Source organism: Schistocerca nitens, chromosome 4 (assembly GCF_023898315.1).
Source record: "Schistocerca nitens isolate TAMUIC-IGC-003100 chromosome 4, iqSchNite1.1, whole genome shotgun sequence".
NCBI lineage: Eukaryota > Metazoa > Arthropoda > Insecta > Orthoptera > Acrididae > Schistocerca > Schistocerca nitens.
The window spans coordinates 690,856,087-690,867,751 of NC_064617.1; positions in this window are offsets into that span (position 1 = coordinate 690,856,087).

Sequence of the window (11,665 nt, forward strand, 5' to 3'; positions counted from 1 at the left end):
GAAATCATAAAAGTAGCCAATGAGTTAGGCATAGCAAAAATCGATAGCTCTGAGTCAATACCACTTAGATTTAGGGAAAACTCTTTTTTAGAGGTAGCAAAGAAGGGCCGAGACTAACAGGTTTGCCCAGATTCAGACTGGATGACCAGATCATAGAAAAGCATAATATAATAAATGTTGGTAACACAAGAGAGAACTATAGCAGTAATGACGATTGGCCCCATAAAAAAAATTACTCACCAACTTTGTCTTTCAAGACAGGTTATCTCAATATTGAAAGTATAAGTGGAAAACACGTAATTTTAAACGAATTTGCAAATGAGAACTTATTTGATGCATTATGCTTAAGTGAGCACTGGTGTAGAGGAAATGAAATATCTTTTCATGTACTATATGATTTCCACTTTGCAAACACTTTAGCAGAGAGCAGCATATTCATGGGGGTACATCAATTTACATTAAGAAAGGATTAATAAATTGTAGTAATGAACTAGATCCAGGATTTCTGTGCAATTAGATACATTTTGAAGCCACAGGTGTATATCTGGATTATTTAAAAATTGGTATTGTACCTTTTTATAGATCACCAGACGGAAGTCCACTAATATTCTAAGTAAAAATTGAGACTTCACTAAATGTCTTTCTTAGTTCTGAGTGGAAGAAATACAGTATAGTGATTGGTGGTGATATCAATGCCACATTTGGTGTAAACAAAGACGTGCACATCGTAAATGAATTTAAAAACCTGTTACTACAAATCAACTTCATTTTTTACGAACTGCAAACCCACAAGAGAGTCCGCTTGTCTCGACAAGATACTAACAAATGTCAATAAAGAGTTACTGTCTTCAGATGTAGCTGTCTTCAATTTCTTGGACCATGACTCAGTTTGGGTAAAAATAGGTACAGGTAGGCCTAATATGGACTATAAGGAGTTTAAAGAGCCTAAAATAGTCATCACAAGACCAATAATGCAAGGAAAATTGTCTAATTTCATGGTCACACTTAGTAATTATGACTGGTCACATATGTTTAACAACAATGCTCAGGGCTCTGCCAATAAATTGTTTGATAGAAATGGCTCTGAGCACTATGGGACTCAACATCTTAGGTCATAAGTCCCCTAGAACTTAGAACTACTTAAACCTAACTAACCTAAGGACATCACACACACCCATGCCCGAGGCAGGATTCGAACCTGCGACCATAGCAGTCCCGTTGTTTGATAGATTTTTTCATTATTTCTTAAACATATTTGAGACCAACTGCCCTAAATACAAATGTAATGTTAACCCTAAAAGTAACAGTAACAGACATAGGGATAAGAATCCAATGTTGTTGTTTTATATAGATTCTTACAGACTTCAGAAAACTGATATGGCTAAACAAAGGTACTCCAGAGCATAAAAGGAATATAAGTATGCTTTAAATGAGGCCAAAAAACCACATAACGTATTTAGCATTGAGTTGTCAAAAAATAAATGCAAAAACCCATGGACTATGATAAATTCAGTGGCCAAAAGCAAGCAGAAAGCGGAGATAGAAATTTCAGCAGATGAATTTAATAACTACTGTATAAAATCTGTTAACCAAATTAGGGAAAGCATTGGGAGGCCGCAAGAAACTGTAACTGATCTCATTAAATATCATAATGTAGACTACACCCTGAAAGATAAATTACTTTTAACAGAGGTCGCACCAGATGTTGTTTTAATTATTGTAAATAATTTTAGACCCTCTGATAGTGAAGATATATATATGGTATTTCTTGCAATATGTTAAAAAAGATAATTGGGCACATGTATATCCTCTTACTAAATGTATAAGCAGATGTCTAATTGAAGGAGTATTCCCAGATTAAAATTATATAGGGTAGTGACCATTTACAAGAAAGGAGACAAAAATTGCCCATCTAGCTATTGCCCAATATCACTGACACCTATTTTATCTAAAGTTTTGGAATCCATCATCAACTCCCAGTAGCGTGGTTATCTGACATGTAATAACATTATTACTGCAGTACAATTTCTCTTTAGGAAGGGAAAAACCACAGTCCAAGCCATTGACTCCCTGATTAAAAAAGTGCTTAATGCTTATGAAGGAAAAAATTTTGCTCAGACCACCTTTTGTGATCGTAGCAAAGCCTTCGATTGTGTGGAGCATATTTCACTCCTCAACAAACTAGTTTATTACGGAATCACAAACAGTGAAGTTGACAACATTTTCGAATCTTTCCTCAGCAACTGCTAGCTGAATTTAAGTGCCACAAGGCTCAGTATTAGGACCTCTGGTTTTTATCCTAATGACAAACGATCTACCATCTTATGCAAATACTCACTCCATTCTCTATGCAGATGATACCACTTTTTTCAGTATCAGCTCAGACATGGGTATGCTCCAAACTGTGGCAAATGACACAATATCACAGGCTTCAGTCCGGATTCGAGCTAATGGGTTCCTGCTTAACTGCTTAATGAGAGTAAAACTCAGAAGATTGTATTTAGTTTAAGAGATCTGCCAGTAGAAGACTTCATGGATAGTATTAAGTTCTTAAGTATTGTTATAGATACTAAATTGACTTGGGAGCCACATATTAAATACATTAGTGCAAGGCTGTCTGGAGTGGTGTATTTGTTAAGGAATTTAAAAAACCATGTACCTGCGGCCTATGTAAGATTGGCATACTATGCTTTTTTTTCAAAGCATTATATCTTATGGGCTTTTAATATGGGGCAATAGCTCACTCCTTCAGGACGTTTTGGTACTTCAGAAGAAAGTAATTCGAATTATCACAAACAGTGATAAACTGCCCCACTACAAACCACTGTTTATCAACTTAAAAATATTAACTGTTATAAACATGCATATTTACGCTGCTCTACTGCATATAAAGAGCAATGTATCAGAATACCAGCATAGAAGAGATGTACACTCTTATGGAACCAGAAATAGTAGCCATCTTGACATACCTTACTACAGATTATCCAAGTCACTGAACAGCTATGAAGTGGTGGGTATGAAGATGTTTAACAAACTGCCACTAGAATGGGTAGAAGCTCCATTTGTTTTATTTAAAGACAAATTGTTCAGTTTGTTAGCTGCAAATCCTTGCTACTCACTTCAGGAATTTTACGACTGTAAAATATCATAGTGGTACTGGTTTGGAGAGTGCAACATAATTTCTTTAACTGAGTAATTTATGAATGTGAATCAGCATTTAGCTCAGCAACCATCAGGCAGAGTGAGAAGAAATAATAATGAATAGAATAAGAAAGTTACCTTTTATTTCATGTCTGGCAACAGAGCTCATTTATTATGGTACATATGTTCATGCCTTTATTTTACTGAAACACTCAGTAATGTCATCAAAATCTATTTTATATGAAACTTTTATTTCAGTTGACAAAATGAACAGATTAGCTAGTCATTATTTACTCACTGTAGGGCAATGATATTTTTTTATTAGATTCAGTTTAGAAAAAATTCTCTCATGAGATGCATATGGTCAAGAAATATTGGATTATAAATGATGTCTATGGAAATGATTCACTGAAATCCAATTTAGTTATAAACTGAAGGCTTTCTAGAGTTGTCCATCTAGCATTGACGTCCACTCCCAGCTGCATATAGATGCCTAAGATACCTTTTTATTTCTTGTGTCATTTGCTCTTTATCAAACTCATCGTAAATTTCTAGAACATTCTCATGCACAATAGCCGAGTGTCACTCAAAGCTTCAACTATAAATTTAGTTTCAACAGTTTGGAAAATTTTCTTGATTCTCTTAAATGGCCATGTTTCATTGGGACAATCTTTATATCAATCGGTCTATGTATTCAAATATTGTTCGATCAATCAGTAATTCAGCGTCATAAGGTACTTCATCTGACACTGTTTTATTTACCCTCCTTCTTCCTTGTTAGTCAATGTTAATGTCCATATCATGGCACTTTTTAGCGCCAAAAGTAACAACATTGCTGTGAATCTTCATATTTTCGCAACACACTGATTTTTCCATAACATTTCCGGTGTGCAGTTGTATGCCCAAAATTTTATGAAACACACAGACATAGATATATTTGATGTTAAATATTGTACTTTACCAGTTTCCAAATGGAAAAGCAGTTTGGAGAAAGAAGAATTGTAATATATATGAAAACTAATCATAAATTCGAAACTATATATATAAGCAATTTTAGCACAAAACAACACATAGATGTACGTGCATGTGAAATCATAGTGTCAAAAAGTGTAATTACTAAGCTTTACAGATTTTTTCACATTTCAGGAAATACTGCAGAGTATATGTCAATAGATATTCAACAGCTGCTGGGAAAAGATGGGCTAGATACTGAGTTTTGTAGGGCTCAGGATTAGACAATGCTGTGTCATTGTAAGGTATGCTACATCTAGGAGTGGAACGAAATCGTGAAGCCAGTCCAAAAGCTCTGTTCAGTCTCTGGACTAATCATTCTTTAAATCTTCATAGAGGTCATGCAGTCTCATGTATTCCCTCTAGTGTCAGCTAGTTTCAGAACTGTTGAGAAGTTTTTATTCGTTCTTCTATTCTTTTATGTGTTAATAGGAATTACTTGTAGGGCAAAAACAAGAAAAAGTTTACAATGATTGTCTGGTACTCGCTAGAGAGCTTATTACAGTTCAGTGTAAGTCATAAAAGAAAATATGGGAACATATGCGAGCCCAATGGAAGACATGGAAAATCCATCCAAGGCAAACCATGTTACTAGGCTTCTGCAAGCTTGCTTCTTCCATCTTTATGTGAAATAACTTTATGACCTACATCACAATACTGGAGGAAGTCCAACAATATCTATTATCTCCAAAAATGACTTTGGACAAAGGCCTTGCCAAATTAAAAACCTTCAATGAGCTTCTAGAGATGCAATGAAATCACAATTATAGACAATGCTGTTACTGTTTTACAGGGTAGTAAGAGGATTGTCTATTATTGTTTCGAATGACACTGGTTTTGAAAATTTCATAGAAAATGGTATTTATAAAAGAGGTGTCAAATGTACCTTATTTTCACATTCTCACAAAAACTGTAATCTTACAATAAATTTGTAGACTATTGGCAAAGAGAGTGTGAATGAAAAATTTTCACAATTATGAACATATGCTGTCTGCACTACATCATAAAAGAAAAGGTACAGCCAATTTGTCTGTTTCCCTTGCCTGCATATGGAGTGAATTTGTGCATCACCTGTACTCATTAAAGGAAAAATTTGCTTTGTAGCTTAAAATTGGAGATTTCTGTAGCAATTAGTTCAAACAACATAGGGAATTTGTACAAGGCAGCTAACTTTGCATTGTAAGCATATATAACTGGGCAGCAATGTCTTGCTATTTCATCTCAGTAATTTCATATTGCCAGAACATTCTTGCTCAGCAGTATTAATCATTTATGTGCTGCTATTAACTTAGGTTATGTGATTTCACTTACAAGATTTCAGTCATTTTACGTGATATTGAGAAACTGTCCAAAATAGAGCCTGAAATGCTTCAGGAAATAGAGTTTAATGCCAAAGATAGTGAATTTACTGATGAGGCTATAGATGGTGTACGTGCTTCACAATGTGAAACAGAATTGCATGCTGAAAGCTGAGCAGTTGCCCATATAGTTGGTAAAACACAAGACACAAATGCTGCACTGCATCACAGTTTAGCGGATATTTCATCACAGTTCAGCAGATATGCTAAAAAATACGTCAGATCAGTTGTCATTTCAATTTTCATATGAAATGTAAATTCTACCTAATGAAATGTCAACCAAATCTAAGTAAATAGCCATTAAATGTAATGAAATGAGCACTAAGTATAATGAAATGTCTTGTAATGTAAAGAAAATGTCGACTTATTGCAGTGAAATGTTTTCTACATGCAATGGATTGTTACCTAACATACATCACTTGTTAACCAAGCCAGATATAAAGCAATCCAAACCATAGACAGTATCTGTTGAAATATTTCTTAACAGAAATAAAAAATTAGATCCATAACTGACATAAGTAGTGCAGCCATCAGCTATTGAACTTTCAGAATGGCACTTTGTATAAAGTTATGGTGCCTAAGTGAAACCATCTGAGAACACATTAGGTAAAAATTTACCAGAATCACAAGACAATGATAATGTTTGGACACAAAACAGGAATGTACCACAAGAGCAGTCTTACGTAAAATAAACAGTACTTTGCCATTATCGCAGGTAGTGAAAGTATTTTTCCCACACTATATGATGAGCTCTTTACTAACAAAACAAATCAAGTAGGTCTGTCACCCAAGTGCATATCACATGGGATGGGAACAGTATTGTATTCACAGTCAATTTTGTTGTGTGAATGTCTGTTTGAAGGTGAACAAATTCAGTTGTTCATAAATAACACAAGTAATATGTCTTATTTATGAACAAGAAAAACAGCAATAATTGTGGTGTGGCTTATATCTTTCTGTTGCATGTGAAATTTTGGAGTCATGGCTTATTGAAAGATATCCTATGACACAGCTGATGATGCCACCACTATGCTATACTCAACATGTACAACAGAGTCCACCTAGTCTCATTAAATTCAGAAGAGATGGTAACCAATACCAAATCAGGCCTTGATTCTGACACATCCTCTAACTAGAAAATAAACAAGACACTTTTAATGGAATTTTAATACCGAACTGTACTAGTAATGGTGGATAAAGGAATCCACTATAAACTTGTTCCGTTGATGAAACAGTCTTGCCCCACAACTTAAAAATAATAAATTGTGACCATAAATAGTAACACATGGGACAGACAGGGGGCAAAGTAAGAAATGCAGTAAATCTGTTATGTTACAATGAATGACACAGACATTAGGTAGGAACTAACTACAGAGCATTATAAATGTAGTGTTCAGAGTGAAGAGATTGTCCAAGCCACTGTACATGCAGTAGTATGAAAGATACCAACTACAACTTTACATTATGTCCTCCAGTTTGGTTAATGAGATTCACGAGTTCACAAAAGTACCCACATATCCAGTACAAAATTGTCTAATCATAGGAGCTATTGGTGTTAAACTGTGCAACGTGAAGAGGAGAATGTGGGTGGGAGTTAGAATAGGAACTGGAGTGGTAAAATACCGCTTCCTAGTTACAAGTGGATTAATAATAGGATGCATGTTAGGCATTGATTTTCTAAGGGAGGAGGACACTGTAATTAACTTCTCTTTAGGTAAATGATTTCTAAATGTCAGTAAACAAAGGACAGTGGTTAATGTAGTGAAAACAAAAACAAATCATGTCAGGGATTAAGGATAAAGTTACTTAAGACAGGGACAACACACACCTTCACACATAGTCAGGTAGAAAATACTGAAAATCAAGTAATAAATAAGGTTGTAGAGTCTACTGCTACTGACTCATTGTAACATGCAGAATTAAAAGAATTTCTGTTAAAGAATGTACATGTATTTGGAAATGAGCCTATTATTATCAACACATATCAGTATCAAATGGAAGTGAAATGAAATCTGTTGTCGTAATATGTTTCCCCATCCTCTGGACCAAATGAGCAGCAGTGACAAATGAAATAAAGCAAATGCTTGAGTGGAGAAGAGCTCAACTTTTGGTGCCACCTTATTGTAGCCCACAAAGCCTGGTGGGACTGGTGGGAACATTCACCTGGTTTTGGATGTGAGGGCATTAATAAGATCATTATTCCCATAAGAACTCAACCTAAAAACTTGGATTCACATTTATAGACGTATTATGAAGTTAAATTTATTATCAGTATAGACCTCTGAAGGTCATAGCAGCAGACAAGTCTCAGTAAGAAATCGAGGAAATATTCTGCCTTTATCCTCAGAGGAAGAAATTACCAATTTTGTACACTACGATTCAATTTAAAAGTTCAGATGTATTCATTACTAACTTAGTACTGTCTTAGGGCCTGAATTACTAGACTGAGACACATTTATTAATAGCCACCCACACAAGGGACGAGCATGTTGATTTTTTAGAAAACACATTACACAAATTTTCCAAAACAGCATTACACCAAATCTGCAGAAGTCAAAATTTCTGAGGGACAAAATTAAATTTATTGGCCACATAATTTCATCTACAGGAATAAGACAAACAGTGGCAGCTCTAACATGTGCCTCATGCTTGGGCCAGTTTATAAAATGGATAAACGGTTGGACCTAACCTCAAGTTCATCTGTATAAATATGAAGGATAAAATATAGGTTAAAATATTAAGTTCTACATTTGGTTTGTAATGCAGATTAAATTTACGTCTCTGTACTGCATCTTTATACTCACTGCATACTTGTAGTTAGTGTATCAGTGTAATAAAAACGATATGTTGCTATTCATCATACAGGCGATATGTTGTGTTACAGACAGACACAATTGCAGTCTTTCCATTGTGCCTATCTGTGACTCAACGTCTCCTGTATATGGTGAGCAGCAATTTAATCTTTTAATAATACTGTCATTATTCCATCCTGGTTTTTCTACAGTTATTGTGTGCATTTATGTACCTGCATCAATGAGATAAAATTCCATACAGAGGTTACATATCCACGATATTTACAATAAACTGAACTTCTGTGACTTTTCAAGCTATCCCGGTGGACATGTTGTAAATAGTCTTCACGGGTTATCGCCATAAGATATGACAGTAAGTATGTTTTTCGACCATTTGCAAAACTGAGGAACCTGTTGGATTCTGTTAAGGATGATCTTGGTCTGAGGGAAAGTGGTGTGTACAAGATTCCTTGTCAGTGTGGGGTGGCATATGTAGGTCAGACATGTCGCACATTACAAGAACACTGTGAGGAACATTAGCGACATACATGCCTATGCCAACCCGAAAAGTCGGTAATTGCAGAATAGTGTCTGAATACAGGACATCGGATGATTTATGAAAAGACGAAAGTTTTATCCCTGGCATCATGTTCCTGGGGTTTCCTCGTTGAGGAAGCAATACATATCGCACAGCTGATAATCTCATCAACAGGGATGCGGGATTTCAACTGAGCACAGCCTGGAACCCTACATTGGCTGCTATTAAATCACGATGAGAACATCAAGGTTTTTTCGATAACAGACCGATCATATCATTGGTCTAGCATGGTTTTTTTAGTGAGTGGCGTCGGGCCTCACTGATAGTAAACATACGAGTAGCATACAGAGCACGCACAAGAGGGTTACTCTCAGTAGAGGGAGTTTGGGTATGGTGCCATTCATCTGCAAATCATTGCGCATGTTTGTTTTCCGCGCATGCGCATTCTTCGCATGCGTGCTCTTTATACAGAGCGTCGACGTGCGGATACCGTAAGTCAGACCTAGCCACCATCAAGGTTCAACGAACTAAAGATGTCGGACAGTTGCTGTGAGGAAATATTGTGGACTTTGAACAACGTCATCCAGCGGCAAACCCGTGAAGGCTATTTACAACTTAACTTCTGCCTGGAATTTTTTCTAGTGAAGGTCATCATCTGGTTTGTCTGGCCCCCTTTAAAATTATATCTCATTGCCTTTAACTATCTTGAAATTGTTCATGCTAGCGTTACTTTTTCTCAAGAAATAGTTAACAATATTGATTTCTGTGAATAGTGGAAGCAACAAGTAAAGTTTTAGTAAAAATATGTTTAATCTTTTGATACAAACAAAACTGCAAAAAGATCCAAAACATCACAATGTCTTCACTGGTTGCTGGTAAATGGAATGTAAATCAATGTAATTTGGGCTTGTACCACCTGAAAATTATGAACTAACCGTCCAAATGCATTGTATTTCTTCCTCTTGACAGAGAAATGTTTCCATCTACAAGGAAGGCGACCATTCAGAGATGGCAAACAATGAACTGTGAAAGGTCTTGGTCACAAATTATTTTATTGATGCTTTTCGATACATCATTAGAATGTACTTCCAACATGTGACCAAGACCTTCCACAATACACTATGTGCTGAAATGCATTGCATTTATACATATAATAAAACCAGTGGCTGTTTCTATCTTTTTGTTGGTATTTTAAACATGCATTAACAGACACAAAAACCATTCTACATTGGAAGAGGATGTTTTGAAAAATTACAAGTGACAATTATTTTACATAAGTAACTTAAAAGTAATAGCAGTAACTTAAGATACAATAAAATAATTGAGTAAAACTTTATTTCTACAACATTTCCAATTCATATCTATTGCTTCTGTCATAAATACAAGGATTTATTTTGCTACCTTACTATTATTAGTTCCTGTGCCATCCTCCCCTAAATCTACATAGCCTGATATTTTCTTTCCTTTCGAAATAATCGGGAGAGCAGTGAAAATACGGGGCTTTTCATAGTAGCAACATAAAAAATATAAAATAACTAACAATAAATAAATTCTGTATCAGAAACCACAGCACACCTTCATGCATAACTACATTCTCCAATATATATATATATGGGAACAGCAGCATCACTGACCAATGAGTGCTTTGAGGTAGACTCTCTCACTTGTATCTACAGACAGCAAATCTTGGTGCCACGCTCGGCTGGCGTCGCATCTATAGGTCATAGAGCTTCCTGTGATCACTGCATCATCTTAGAGGAGGTATCTTGGGTACCTCGGCATTTAAGAAGTCTTTGCATTTCTGCATCTCCTTCTAACTTCGTTACTAGGCAGAGAAATTCAGTGATAATGTGGTCTTGATGGGTTTATTTGCTGCTAATTTATTTCTGTGGATACCAAAAGATGCAGTGGTCTGTTTAAACTGCTTTATCTCTTTGACGATTTTTTTAATAGAACGAGCGATCGGAATTCGTAGAAAGATGGAGTGGGATAGTCAGAAACTTTTTTATGGTTGTGAGTGTGATTTAAATGAGGGTGAGCCTTAAATTCTAATGATGATGGTGGCGCTTTTCCTAACGACAATTTTGCACAATGTGGACATTGACAGCCTGGCGTTGATGGACACGAGTTGATTGTATCTCTACAGTTCATGTTATCTTACATACTGTGTTGGGATGGGTGTGCTCTTAAACCTAGTGATGATGGGGATGAGTGAGTTGCCCTTGACAATTTTGCTTCTGTGGCAGTCGTGTGGGCATGTTGAATGTCTGGTGTGTTGGGCATGTAGTATCCTATTGCTATAGTTTATATGGTACAAGCTTCCTTACATACTATGTTGGTATGGGTGTGTCCTTAAATCTAGTGATAATAATGATTGGCGAGATAGTTGTTTAATTACTAAGGCTGATGGTCTCTGGGATTTATAGATGATTGGAGGGATAGACGATGGAAACATATTGCACTGAGGGGGGCAGCTGGATTGTTTGAATGCCTGGTAACTAAGCCTAAGAGAGGATTGTTGTTGACAGCTAATGGGCTTTGGGGGGCTCATAGACTAATGGAGGGATACACAGTGGAGACTTATTACACTGGGGTTGTTTGACTGCTTGTTAACTACGCTTGGGGAATGGATGGGGGGTGTTTGTTGTTGAAGCTGATGGGTTTTTGGGGCTTATGGACTAATGGAGGGAGGGTCGGTGGAAATGTGTTACACTGGGGTGGGCAGCTAGATCGACTGCCTAGTAACGAAGCCTAATGGGGAAGGGATTTCTGTTGGCAGTTTGTATGGTGTTTTCAGTGGTTTTTTTGACTGCCAGGGTTGACTG